The sequence below is a fragment of the Notolepis coatsorum genome (assembly GCF_963971535.1).
Source record: "Notolepis coatsorum genome assembly, chromosome: 1".
NCBI classification, from domain to species: Eukaryota; Metazoa; Chordata; class Actinopteri; order Aulopiformes; family Paralepididae; genus Notolepis; species Notolepis coatsorum.
In genome coordinates this window covers 149,734,259-149,749,481 of record NC_140165.1, presented here as the reverse complement: position 1 = coordinate 149,749,481, position 15,223 = coordinate 149,734,259, and the positions used below count along the sequence as shown (strand labels likewise).

Sequence of the window (15,223 nt, the reverse complement as noted above, 5' to 3'; positions counted from 1 at the left end):
CGGCTCCGATAACGTGCACCTCACTTTACCCAAGCACATCATCCAGGGTCCACCCGGATGTCCCGTCGCCCTGGAGACTCCACTGGGTTGGATCCTGCAGGGCCCCATCAGTCTGAGAAATCTGAACGCCCATCAGACTTACTGCCTCTTCATTGGAGCGGGGCACGAAGACGAGGAGCTGCTGGAGAATGTTCAGAGGTTGTGGCAGCTGGACGTTGCTCCATACAAGAACGAGAAGATACACACTCGCTCCAAGGAAGATAAGGCTGCGATGGATCTTCTCCAAGCCAAGACCAAGCGTGTCTGCGTGCACGGTGTCCTCAGATGCGCCACACCGCTCTTGAGAAGAGAGCCCATGCCGACCTTCAAGGTTCCCCCAGGAGTAGCGAAGCCGTGCCTGCTTAGCACTGAAAGAAGACTCAGCAGAGACCCCGAGACGGCTGCCGCCTACGCCACAGAGATGAACAAGCTCATAGAGTCTGGACTCGTCAGGAGGCTGAAGCCAGAGGAGGCGGAAAGGAGTACCGAGTCATGGTACCTTCCCCACCATAACGTTAAGCACAACGGAAAGAACAGGGTGGTGTTTAATTGCAGCTTTCAAGTGCGCCAGCAGAACCTCAACCGCTATCTCCTGCCCGGTCCGACTCTGACCCCTCCTCTCCTCTGAGTCATGGTGCGCTTCCGACGACAGAAGACATTAAACGCATGTTCGACCAGGTGTGTTTGCTCGACGAAGATAAGCCACTCATGAGGTTCTTGTGGAGAGAAAACCCAGACGACCCGGAACCGTCCATCTATCAGTGGGAGGTGCTGCCCTTCGGGACGACCTGCAGCCCGTGTTGCGCCACCTACGCCCTGCAGCGTCATGTTGACGACGGCGCCGCACCCCCCGGAGTCTCCCATGCTGTCCACCACAGTTTTTATGTGGACAACTGCCTCCACAGCATGGAGACCGCGGAATAGGCCTACAAGCTGGTGCATGATATACGCACCTTCCTGGCCACCGCTGGCTTTGATGGGCGCCAGTGGGCCACCAACGACCCTGAGGTCGTCTGAGACCTCCCAGACAAAGCGAAGGCTGACAGCAGCGAGACCTGGGTCTCCCAGTCAAGTGAGGACTCCCAGGAAATGACTCTGGGTCTCCTCTGGCGCTTTAAGTCTGACACCCTGTGTTACTGGCAAAAGAAGATCGAAACTCGCCATTACGTAACAAGGAGGTCGATCTACAGCAGGGTTCGAAATTAACGGGGGCTTGGGGCATAATGCCCTTGAAAATGGACAAAATGCCCTCGAAAATCAGTTAAGGGGGGCACAAAATGCCCCCGACAGTTTACTAATTATATATATATATATATCTCCGGTAATGGCGCGTCTGTGTATCGTACCGTTCAGATGACGCGCAAATAAAAAAAAATCATTTGGCGGAGGTGAGCACTGGCTGCTGCAGCACTGCAGCTGAGCCAGGTGCTAGTCAGTTTGTGTACAAATGGCAAGCACAATCTAAATCAATCTTCATTATGACTTTAAAAACATAGCCATTAACATTACATAGGCATACACACATCTTGCCATAGCGTTAGCAGTTTGTACAAAACAACGCACGTTTTAACTATAGAATCAGCCCGCGAGGTAATACAGTCAACGAAATGTTACCGTAGCTACTAGCTAGCAGAGAAGGAAATGGGAGTCTGAGAGGCGGGGTGTTTAAAGACAATGATAGGCGTTTATTCAACATCCAAGAAGGCTAACATACAACTGTGTTTTACTAACTCCAACCGGGACTATTGCCGCTTTCCCACTGCATGCCATCACCTCCTAACGTTACCGGAGCTACCGGAGCTGATAATAACATTGCCTGAGCTGAAGGTGCGTGACAATAAAATGTCCGTGGGGACCCGGCGCCAACCCATAGATAGTTCCAACTCACCGAATTACGTAATCCACCACAGTTGCACTCAATATTTAAATAATGTTAGTCTAAATAAATGTAGACAGATACATAATAATTTCAAGCAGAACACGAATCTTTCCATTAAGAACTGACAATCAGGGAATTTAAACATGGTTGACATTGTTTTTTTGTGTTTATATTAAAGAAAGGAAAGTCTAGTGCTGGCTGAGCATATTGTTTGTTTGCACTAAGTTAATACTACAAATGTAGCCTATATTTTTCAGTCAGTTCGGTCTTTGTGTGCCAAACATTATTTAAGGCTGTAAACACTAACACTGTAAACTTTTTTTATTTTTTTTTAATAAATGAGAAGCATGTTTAGATTTGAGTGTTACATTTTTTTTTAATAAAAATTTACGTATATCGAACCGAACTGAAAACCGTGACCCCAAAACCGTGATACGAACCGAACCGTCCATTTTGTGAACCGTCCCACCCCTACCGTTTATCATACAAATTCAGTGCCCCCGAAATACAAAAAAAGCCCCCGAAAATCAATTAAGGGGGGCAAAAAAAGCCCTTGAAAAAAAATGTTAATTTCTAACCCTGATCTACAGTACTCTGGCGAGTCAATATGACCCGTTGGGTTACATTAACCCCTACACGACGCATGCCAAGGCTCTGGTCAGAGAGATGTGGACTGAGGCGAAGGGATGGGATGACCCCCTACCAGAGACACTCGGGCGAAGTGGAAGGAGTGGGAAGAAGAGCTCCCCACCCTCCAACAGATCGAGTTCCCCAGGAGCTACTTTCCCTCGAGCGTCAGTCTGACCGGCAGCCAGCTCTCCCTTCATGTATTCTGTGATGCGTCTGAGAAGGCATATGGTGCAGTAGCGTACTTGCACGCGGTGGAGCCCGACGACACAGTCCACATTTCCTTCATTCTTGCACGCTCAAGAGTTGCACCTAAGAAGCAGCAATCCATTCCCCGGCTGGAGCTCTGCGTGGCTCTAAGTGGAGGCCAGTTGGGAAAGATGCTGAAGGAAGAGCTGCGCCTGCCCCTCTACGCGGTGTCGATGTGGTCCGACTCCACAACAGTCATCCAGTGGATCCAGTCGACTTCGTGCAGATATAAAGTCTTCGTGGGAAAAAGGGTGACAGAGATCTAAGAGCTTGTGGGGACCAGCTGCTGGCGATACGTTTCGACAGATGTCAACCCGGCGGACGTGATCACCAGAGGTGCGTCCCAACCTCTACCACAGAGGACCCGACTACCTACGCAAGCCAGAAGAAGAGTGGCCTTCTCCTCCGAACTTGGAGAATGCAGAGGTGGAGGTGGAACTTAAGAAGTCCGTCTTCTGCGGCCTCAGCGGACTCCAAGACCCTTCAACCACCGACGGTCCCAAGGTTGAGGATTGCCAGACCCTAGAAGAGCTCCAAGTACGTACCTTCCACCACCGGAACCCCGGTCCCGGAGACCCGACCCCCCTCAGCACCAACGACTACGCCGCAGCTGAGATCATGTTGCTGCAGAGGGTGCAGCGGGAGCTCAGGAGAAGGTTCTGGATACTTCGCGGCCGGGAGGCTGTGCGGCGATACCAACGGTCATGCACAGCCTGCCAGAAGCTCAGAGCCCAACCCATCATGCCATGAATGGCTGACCTCCCATCCTGCCGCCTCCGTCTCCAAGAAGCGCCCTTCCACAACACGGGTATGGACTGCTTCGGGCCCTTCACCATCAAGGCAGAGATCGGGAGAGCAACTGCTAAGAGATGGGGAATCATCTTCAAGTGCCTCACCACGAGAGCCGTCCATCTCGAGGTGCTGGCTGAAATGACAACAGACAGCTTCCTCCAGTCATTCCGTCGATTTACTGGAAGGAGAGGGCGACCCCATACCCTCTGGTCTGATCACGGGACGCACTTAGAGGACAGGTTCCCAAGGCAGAGGTCTTCAACACTGTGCTGGTGGAGATTGAAGCCATTCTGAATTCCAAGAGGAAAATGGCATATCACAACTCTACAACAAATTTGTCAATTCACCTCAAAAACGTAAGTATCGTTGTACATGACGGCGACGCCACACAAAACATTAATAAGGCTATGCCTATGCTGCTATGACTAATGTGTTACCAAGTTGGCTAATTTAATTGTAATCATCTGCTTTTGTAGGTGCATTGTCTGATATAATTATAAATTATAAATTATAAATTAAATATAATATAATTGTTTGCTTGATAGACGAAGGTTGCAACATAATTATGTAATGTCATGTTGTTGGCTGTGAGAGCAGCCCCACTGCACCCAGGCAGCGCAGCCGAGTGAAACCTTGTTGGCTGGGTCACAGTCACGAAAGGGGCTACTTAATGAATTAATCCAATCCACTTTATTTATAGAGCACATTTAAAAACAACAAAGTTTACCAAAGTGCTGTACAAGTCCCACAACATAAGATTAAAAAAAATATATATATATATTATAATAAGAAAAAAAATATATATATATATATATATTCTCGAAGCTTCGAATTAAAATCGAAGCTCGGCCCCGAAGCTTCGATTGCCAAAAAAAGCTTCGAAGGTCAGCCCTCTGTATGATGACAATACATTTCAATGTCATCTAATCTAACTGGTACTATGACCTGAATGATGGTCCTAGAGGTCCGTGATTTGATGCTCTTTTGGTGTTTTGGCGATGGTGGCGTAAGAGAGTGCTGTCTAAACGTAAGAGAGTGCCGTCTTAACAGGTCGTGGGAAATCTCCCATATAGGCATTGGATTGGGTGGAGACCTGGCCCTCATTCATCAACGTGGACTTTGACCTTGACCTACTTCCACACGTAAGCACGGAATTTAGAACTAGCGCACGCACAGGGAAGTCGGCATTCATCACACGTGCGTAAGCAGGCTCTACGCACACCTGTCATGATGAATCCCACCTTGGCCCTGCGCCGCAGCTCGTGCACGCTTTCACGTATTTGCATACCAAAACCGCCCCGACCAACCAAATATGGTCAGGCCCTCCCCTTCAAATACCATGAGGGAATCCCTGTGCGTGGAATGTTGGAGGATGGCAAAGCGAACGAAAAAGAGAAACTACACAGACACCGAGGTGGAGGTCCTCGTAACGGAGGTGGATAAATAAAAGGCGGATTTGTAAACGGTGATGTCAGATATCAACGGCTCCCTAAGACCATTGCTGCAATTCTGCCTGGACAGCTCAAAATACTAATAAAGACCGTTCGTTGACCACTGTTTGGCGTTGGTTGTGTTGTGTGTCATTATAACCGTGCTGTACAATATGAATGCCTTTATTAGTTGTGTTCGATTGGCTATATGATTTTTAGAGGCATCTATTTTGTTGTCGGCTAATAAAGACCGCGCTGGAATATGACTGCCTTTTCCCGTGTTGTTTGATTAATACCCACGGATTAAAGTTCTCCTCAATTCTATTCCAAATCGCGATGGATCTCCCGTCAATTTTCTACCTGCTGCATGATTTCTAGAGGCATACTACTACAATCTATTTTGATGTCAGTATTGGGTAGCCTATATAAACAATATAATACGAGAGCATATACAAGAACAATGAATCTCACTGCATGTATGATGTATCCTGCCTTTCAATACATGAACTTGAATTCCATCATATAGTCTGTCCACTATCTGCATGGTGTCATTGCAATGCGTTTTCTATTCTTTCTTGTACAGTAAAAAGGGGGAAGAACACTATATTCATATGACTTATTCTGCTTACAGCTTCGAAATTCCACTTGTTTCGTTTAACGTAAAGCCTTTTAAATATAATCAAAACGTTCCCGTGTTTCGGCGGTCTGTGCGCAAAATAATAACGAGTTGAGCTTTATGATTTATGATGAATTGAAAATGGGGGACCCTGATGTAAACAGGACGAAAGTTGGTCTGCATCCCCAATTAACAATTGTATGTACTGAGCTGTACTGTACTGTACCCATTCTGCAATCTGTTAATAAACTTTTCAATCAATCAATCAATCAAGCTACGCGGAGCGCAGTCAGTCAGTAGCCTACACCCCGTATATTCCGATAACGCTATATAAACCATGAATGAATTAATGAATGAATGAGAACTTTATTAACAGATTGCAGAATGGGTACAGTACAGTACAGCTCAATACATACAATTGTTAAGGGGATGCAGACCAGAGAAAGACTTTCGTCTTGTTTACATCAGGGTCCCCCATTTTCAATTCATCGTAACATATATGACATGCTGCATTCATTCTGAGAGAAAGATCTATTATTCCAAATGCTATTTATAGGGTTTTGACCATAATTACACTACTGTTGCTATTTTACAATGAACTATAATGAACTACGGTTCATAGAACATCCAGTGTTATTATGCACAGAAGCTCATTTCCTTGTTGTAATAATATATTCTACCACTGGGCGCGAGGTACGCCAGGTCCGAAATGTGCGTAGATGTAAGCACGAAGTCAAGTTCAAGTTGAAGTTGATGAATCCCACTCTTTGCTTAGAAATGATCGTACGCACGGGTTACGCACAGATCTGTGCGTAGAACACGTTGATGCATGAGGGCTGGTGACTGTGAATGCCCTCGTATGCCCTGTGTATGGGGACATGTCACCCATATAGAAACACACCTCTTCAATCAATATCTGAAATGCAAATAAATAAATAACCTTCTTAATAAATATAATATTTATATTGTAGTGGGATAGAGACATAATTCCCCATGGTATTGTTTTGATGTGTTGATGGGGCACTGTCACTTTAAGGAGGTTGGTTTTGGGGTTGGGCTGAGAGGAGACGCCCTGTGTGGGGTTTCATTGATAAATGTTTGATTACTACGAGCTGTCAGAAGCTAGCACGGCATAGTTCTGACAGCTGTCACTTGTGCTACTGCGAAATAAATGACACGCGGCTTAGTGTTGTCAACTGATAGAAATTGTGCGTTTCTCTATTCCGACGATTTCTACAATATAATATATATATAAATAACTGTCTTTTACTAGTACCTTACTACTATGTACTATGTTACTATCCGTATACTACTACCTACCATGCTAATATGTCTATTATACTATGCAATCAGGGTGTAACACTCAAGTTCAACACTATTTGACGAACAATGCCACTGACCATAAGCTGCCAGAGATGCACATCTCCTGCTGACCAGAAAAACTCACACTTTTCTGATAGTGGGGTGCCTGGACACTCAATCATTTAAAATGTATATGCGAAAGTTTCGTTTTCACTTTTAATTTGAAGATAAGGATCTATAGAACAATTTTGGCTTGAGTGTCAAGAAACCAGTTGAATTTTATAAAAATTTATCCAAAATGGCCACAATCGAAATCATGAATTCTTTAAAAACGTCTTAATATTCACACAATTGCTGTGTAATATAATTTTGTATTGCTATTTTAAGTTAATACTGTGTGAGGAATCAACTGGAGTTCAAATATTGATGTTTTGAATATTCTGGTATGGCAAAAATCAAAGATGGCTGCAATTTCTGTATTTATTTCGAATTACGCTTCATAACTTTTATTCTATTGAACCTAGAATGGTGATGTTGGTGCCATGAATGAGTAATTGAATAAAAATAAAATAAACACGATTGGAGCATATATGATATTTCACACAAATGAGACAATAAATATGTGGAGAACTAGAGTTAGATATGAGAACTGTAAACAACAGTTGATTGTGAAGAACAAACGATGATTGTGAAGAACGTCCTCATCACAAGAAAGGATCTGCATCTCAGCACCAATGTCAACGCCATGCCAAAGACCTTGATGGAGGTGTTTGTTGCTGAGCAATGGGAATCCCTTTGAGGCAGTAAAGACCTGCTTATACATTAGACAATAAATAAGGTGTGAGTCTGCGGCTGCTGCCGTATCTGTCCATCAACTCGAGTCTACGGGACAAGAGCAGTACAACAATTTCAGGAAGAGTGCTTGAATCAAATGACAGACTTCTAAGTTCTGACAGCACCGATCAAGCGAAATAACTTACTGTTGTTCCATGAGCAGAAAACACAGAAGAAGACAGCAAATAAGATGAGAATGCAGCACTTCAAACATCATGCAGAGCTCTATGGGAAAGCTTTTATTGTGCTAGACAGTACACACGTCAAGTAGAGATATTTCTGTTGACGAGGAGTCAGTTGCGCCAGGTGTAACAAGACATTTTCTCTGTCAAATAAAAATAAGTTGTTAACAGGTGGACAGTTCCCAGGTGACAAGGATGTCTACATCACTGAAGGTGATCAAGTCCACCATGTTGGAAACAGTCCACCAATGGATCAATGCATGCAACCATGAGGAAGCTGACACTCGTGTCCTATAATACATGATCTCCTCCACGCTCTCCAAACATCATCACTTGGGAGGGTTTGATTGATTGATTGAAAACTTTATTAACAGATTGCAGAATGGGTACAATACAGTACAGCTCAATACACACAATTGTTACGGGGATGCAGACCAGAGAAAGACTTTCGTCTTGTTTACATCAGACGAAACGGGTGCATACTGGAGATACAGATGTTTGTCATAATCCTTCTGACTAATTTCCATCACATCAAGCCACTAACAGATACACCCACAGGTGTTCAATGTGCATGCAGCTGCAGCAGTGGGATGTTCACGATGTTGCCTTGCGGCGCCATAGCAACACAGTGTATGGCTACAATACCGTATGGTTGGCAACGTAAATTCCGACAGCAAACAAACAGTTAACGTTAAGACTGTGTGAGGAAATGAATAAAGACACACTGTCGAAAGTAACGTTACCTGTGTTTAAAATATAGAAGGTCACCGACCGTCCCACGCAAGTCCAAACAACGAGTTGTCCAGTGTTGTCGTCTGCGAGGAACACCGCTTTAATGTCCGTCCTGCTCAGTGAACGATTCATTCGCTACTGCGCGTGTACCGCCGCTGCCAGAGGGGCTTCTCGCCGCCGCCCGTCGTGAGTCGTGACGTTATTGGCTTGAACTCAATTCAAAAGAGATGTGACGTCGCATTTCTTCAACCAAAGCTAAATTGTGCTCTTGACTCATAAACGGTCTATTACTCTACAAATCCGACATGTAGGATTAGCAAAAACGCTATTGCAGAGGTGGGACCATTTCATCCCTCAAGTAAAAAATAGAGTCTGTCTAACTCTCAGTCTCAAATCATGATGAAATTCAAGTCCAAGACTCAGGGGACAACCACCAAAGTCAAAAAGTTAAGTGTGGCACGAAAACACACTTGGGAAATGTATGAATTAAGAACGTTGATGAAAAATAATAGGTTAATCTGCGTACTATAAACAGGTAAATAAAATGTTTGTATTTTTCCATGCAATTCCTCTCTCTTCATTCTACACTAGAGATACTCTCTCTCTCTCTCTCTCTCTCTCTCTCTCTCTCTCTCTCTCTCTCTCTCTCTCTATATATATATATATATATATATATATATATATATATATATATATATATATATATATATTCACATCTAGCCTCAATTTGCATTTGTTTTGATAGATTGAATTTATAAAAATTCTGATTCCATCTTCCAGTTGAATGAAGGCCATGCAGGCATTTAATATGCCACTCAAAAACTGCCATATATAGGAGTTCATCTCTCTGTCCATTCAGGAGAGGGACTTCGCCTTCTGATTTGGCCAGCTTTTAGTATCCCCTGCCCTTCCCTGCAGTTCCTATATAACTGCAGCTGCCTATACTATATAGTGAATGAAGCAGAACATGGGGGGGGGGGGTTGTGGGAGTGGGGGTAGGAATTGAAAATACGGTTTATTTCATGTGATATTCATTCACTATAGTTCATTGGCTAGGGACAGGTGAAACTGGAATTGGTTTGTTTCTCTGGTAATTGTCACACAAAAGCCAGTACAAATGTAGCCACAGCTCAATCAATGCTAAGTGGATGAGACGGGCAACCTGTTGAATGAATGAATGAATGAATGAAAAACTTTAACAGATTGCAGAATGGGTACAATACAGTACGGCTCAATACACACAATTGTTAAGGGGATGCAGACCAGAGAAAGACGTTTGTCTTGTTTACATCAGGGTCCCCCATTTTCAATTCATATCGACATTTATGACATACACAACATACATGACATTTATGGCATAGGGACATACAGGTATTTAGTACTGATACATTTGTGACATAAACGGTATTCAAATATACAGTACTGTTACCCATAAATCCTGACAGAATATATACATATGATGGGGAGGGGACTGTACATTTGGAGGGGGTTGGTGGGTGGGAGAGAAATATACATACGGCGGGGAGAGAATATATATATACGGTGGGGAGGAGACAGTACATTAGGAGGGGGTGGGTGGGTGGGAGAGAAAGCCATAGACATTGGTCTCATTTTCCAAGGACTTACGACAAAAAGGGCTTTCTCTTAGGGCCATTTGAGACCTTTTCGGGCCGATTTCGGGATTCACCAACCATCCCAATAAAACATATATAATTAATATTATATTATAATATATTGTCTATATTCATGTCTTGCCCGAAAAGGTCTCAAATGGCCCTAAGAGAAATCCCTTTTTGTTGTAAGTCCTTGGTGAATGAGACCCAATGATCATCCTCACTCAGCACAACAACAACAACAATCCCTCAGTATTAACGGAGGCACTACCACCAGCCTATCTGTTGTCCTTGCATCACTGTGATACGCATGCTATAAACGACTCACCTAAGTATTCAGTACATCAGCGATTGCACACCCGGCGTGTGACTTCACAGCCTGAACAGATGCAGTTTCATGCTTGACATTAAGCCATCAACACTGCATGCATCTGATATCACAGTGAGCATGACATGCTAATACTATGTCCACCAACAGAAGGAAATAGACAGATTCTCTCTACAGCTTTCTTTTAGCTTTTGATTTTTTATTCTTTTTTATAGGGTTGTACTTGAGGAGAGAGTCCCTCGTACAAACAAAGCCCATAACAATTGAAAGAAACATCCACACATAAAAAAATATATAAATAAATAAAAAAATTATTTAATGGTTGGTAATGGTGTTATATGCCATATTGTGCCATTTGTTCTGCATCTGATCAACCATTAGAGCAGGTTCAAAAACAGTCAGCAGCTAATTATTTGTATAATAATGCAACTTTAATGAGATGTCCCAGATTTCAACAATGCTGTGCCCTTTGAACACACTGTTTTGTTTTGTTCAATAGCAAAGTAAAGGATCCTATTGTCATACTGTTTTCTACACATGTTGTCACATTTCCCATTCAAAATTCATTTGTACACAGATAAATTATGTGTCCTGGTATTGATTATGCTTACAATGTGTGTGGCCACATAGATTAGGCAACCGGCAACAGTACAGACAAGTGAAAGGGCATTCAGAGTTTCTGGGAACATGAACTGTAACATCAGTGTGACAGATGCGGAGAGAGCAAAAAAAAAAAGAATAAGCAGCTAATGGATGAGAATCATTTGATGTGCAAGATGAGCCCCTCTTCATACATGTATTTCAAAATGAACAATTCCTACTGGAGAGAACCTGATAGTCTTTTCAACCAAAAGTTTCAGATCATACCAAAACTTCGACTGATTCTGATGTAATGTTACTGAAGAGCTAATACAGATATTGCCCCTTTGAAACGACTTTCATGCTCTTCTAAACACCAATGGACAGAGGAACACCACACAGAATAACATGGTTAACAGAGGAACACCACACAGAATAACATGGTTAACAGAGGAACACCACACAGAATAACATGGTTAACAGAGGAACACCACAGAATAACATGGTTAACAGAGGAACACCACACAGAATAACATGGTTAACAGAGGAACACCACACAGAATAACATGGTTAACAGAGGAACACCACACAGAATAACATGGTTAACAGAGGAACACCACACAGAATAACATGGTTAACAGAGGAACACCACACAGAATAACATGGTTAACAGAGGAACACCACACAGAATAACATGGTTAACAGAGGAACACCACACAGAATAACATGGTTAACAGAGGAACACCACACAGAATAACATGGTTAACAGAGGAACACCACACAGAATAACATGGTTAACAGAGGAACACCACACAGAATAACATGGTTAACAGAGGAACACCACACAGAATAACATGGTTAACAGAGGAACACCACACAGAATAACATGGTTAACAGAGGAACACCACACAGAATAACATGGTTAACAGAGGAACACCACACATAATAACATGGTTAACAGAGGAACACCACACAGAATAACATGGTTAACAGAGGAACACCACACAGAATAACATGGTTAACAGAGGAACACCACACAGAATAACATGGTTAACAGAGGATTCAGAGGAACACCACACAGAATAACGTGGTTAACAGAGGATTCAGAGGAACACCACACAGAATAACATGGTTAACAGAGGAACACCACACAGAATAACATGGTTAACAGAGGAACACCACACAGAATAACATGGTTAACAGAGGAACACCACACAGAATAACATGGTTAACAGAGGAACACCACACAGAATAACATGGTTAACAGTGATCAACTCCAATACCAGGAGAACCTTCACTCTTAGCAGTCACTGACCAAATTCACATGGCGGCCATTTTGCTGGAAAATGGCCAGCATTTTTCTGGCGGCCCATCCCATTTTGCTGGCGGCCACAGGATTCGTTTCCACCCTAAGGAATCCCATCCTGAGCATGACATAAGAGTACAATGGCCGCCGTGTGAATATGGTAAATTATTTCTATGCAACCACATGGTATGGATTGGAAGCATAAAGCAGAAAATGTTAGACCCACTTGAGCATCTCTGTGGATGACACTGGGTATAATTGAGGGCATCATAAAAACAAAATCCCTGATGTTCTCCGCTTAGACAGAGCATGAAGATCCCACACAACACTTATCACAGGCTGTTGTGCTGCTCTGTAATTCCAGCAGGGCATTGGGTTTTAGTGAAATACGGATGCTGGTGTAATGCCTGCAACACCCAGCTGTTAATTCAGACTGACAGAGGCCAGATATCTGGCAGACTAGTGGCAGATGGGGCCTGAATCCCAGCTTTATGGAGATAAACTAAACTCTCTCTCAGGAAGGAGAGGATGGGTGGGGATGGGGGGGTGGGGGTTGGTGGTTGACCGGTTGACCGGTTTTCCCAACACGGTTTTACAACATGTATCATACTTGAGTCAAAGCCTAAAGCAAGAGTGGACAGGGGAACAGGATGAGGATGTTGTTCACTGAAAATATAAAGATTCAGTTAATAATATAGCCTTTTTTCCTGAAAGATCACGTAACATGGGCATTAATAGGCCTATATCTGAAATGATAGATTATCTTTGAAAGGTTGTTTAGTCAATAAGGCTCAAATATATATAAAAAAAAACATTTAATAAAAAGGAGAATAATAAAGCTAAGATGAATAATACGTTTTCCCATTTCTCCTCCGACTTTACAATATAAACAAAAACATACTGTTAGATGAAAGGGAAAAAATACACAATTTAGGTAATATAAGAAACGTATTAATGCCACTCTTAATGCAACGTCAATACAGTATTATACCAAGTTTGAATTATGTATTTTTAGTCCTTGCATTATATTCTACAGTACACCCTGTGCCTATCATAAGGCATCGATCTTACACTGTAGTGTAACTGCTGTGATCGATAAGAGGGATGTCAAGACCCATTCCCTAAGCCACATGCAATTCTGTCATCAAGGACATGGAGGAGAGACACAGTGATATCTGATCTCATCTGCCCTCCAGTGGTTATAGATGGCACTACCACAGATACATAATCATAAGCATGAATCTATTGCTTGTGATTGTGGCAGTAAAATGCTTTAAAGATGGATTGGGTAGCGGCCAGGTAGCGCAGCGGACTAAGCGTCTGTCTACCACCGCAGAGACACTGGTATCGAATCCGGCTGTCAGCGGTCCCTCCGGCTTGGGCGGTCGTCATACTGACACAATTGGCAGTGTCGGCGGGTGGGAAGCTGGTGTGTGGTATTCTGGTCGTTGTAAACAGCGACTCCTACAGGTCGGCCAGGGCACCTGCACAGCGAGGGAAGGAACTGGGTAAGGTAGTGTGATCTCGTGAGAGTCCGCGCTGGCAGGTGAAAAGAGGCTGCTGGCTGTCTCCTATGTATCGGAGGAAGAATCTGATAGACTTCAGGGCTCCCTAGACCGACCAGTGGGGGGCACATGCGCGCAACGATCAGGAAGGGGAGGGGGGAATTGGCATAACGACTAAATTGGGATGGAAGAAAAATACAGAAAAATAGGAGGAGAAAAAGTGGATAAAAAATAGATGGATATGGGTTATAAGATTCAATATTTGGCATCTAAGCACAACACACAATGGAATTATTGATTGTCTCTCAACACAGTGTTCCACATAAAGTACAATCTGTGCTCATTACATGACTGTAATGTCATAGTGCCCTGAATTATTAACTACAAAAAATTATCCAGCAGCTAACATAGGACAGGAATGGGCCACTGAACAATACATATAAGTGACTAAAGAAAGCAGGAAATTAATTAGTCAGAGTACTCAGAAACCAACCAATCAGTTGGCATTGATCGTTTCCACTACTCTGATCGTAGTGTCAGCCAGCGTCAAGCCCCCATTTAAATTCCTTTAGCCCCTCTATATATATATATATATATATATATATATATATATATATATATATATATATATATATATATATATATATATATATATATATATATACAGTACATCCAGTATGTGGATACTATCCACATATATGTGGATATATATATGCAGTAAATATATTATAAATGTATATGTGTGGTATATACAGCACTGTTGTACATGCTATCATACAGAGTATTATGGGTAGACTGGATAGTATGAGGTGGGTAGTTAAGATTATTATGATTACTATGATTACAGTATAGGGCAGTTGTAGACAGTGAAAGCAGTAGGTGTAAGCAATGGAGTTCAGAGTTCATATGGTTCATAGGGGGGGGGGGGGCTGTCAAGATGGCACAGATTTCAGGGAGTTAACAGCTGAGGGAGATACGTAGATATAATGTCACAAGCCTCTATAATGTACACAGAATTTGAATAATGTGAATAGGAAAGATTCTAAACATTTTTTACTGTATAACAATACTAATCAAAAGAATAGCCAAACTAAATTCTCATTGAAAACTTGAAATTCCCCTGTTGAAACGCTTGGGAGATGAGCACTTAGAGGCTGTTTAAAAAAAACAATTCTCCCCTAAAGTTCAAACTCTGGCAACGCCCCTGTCT

General features: G+C 42.9%; 1 protein-coding gene across 1 annotated transcript in view; it reads right to left on the bottom strand.

The window, feature by feature from the left end:
* Window positions 1-8,817, bottom strand: part of ncs1b (neuronal calcium sensor 1b) — a 45,899-nt gene extending 37,082 nt beyond the window's left edge. Inside the window, exon 1 of the mRNA XM_084314249.1 lies at window positions 8,694-8,817. The gene's annotated coding sequence lies outside the window, so the exon portion shown is untranslated. The remainder of the gene's footprint in view (window positions 1-8,693) is intronic.
* Window positions 8,818-15,223: the final 6,406 nt, after the last annotated feature.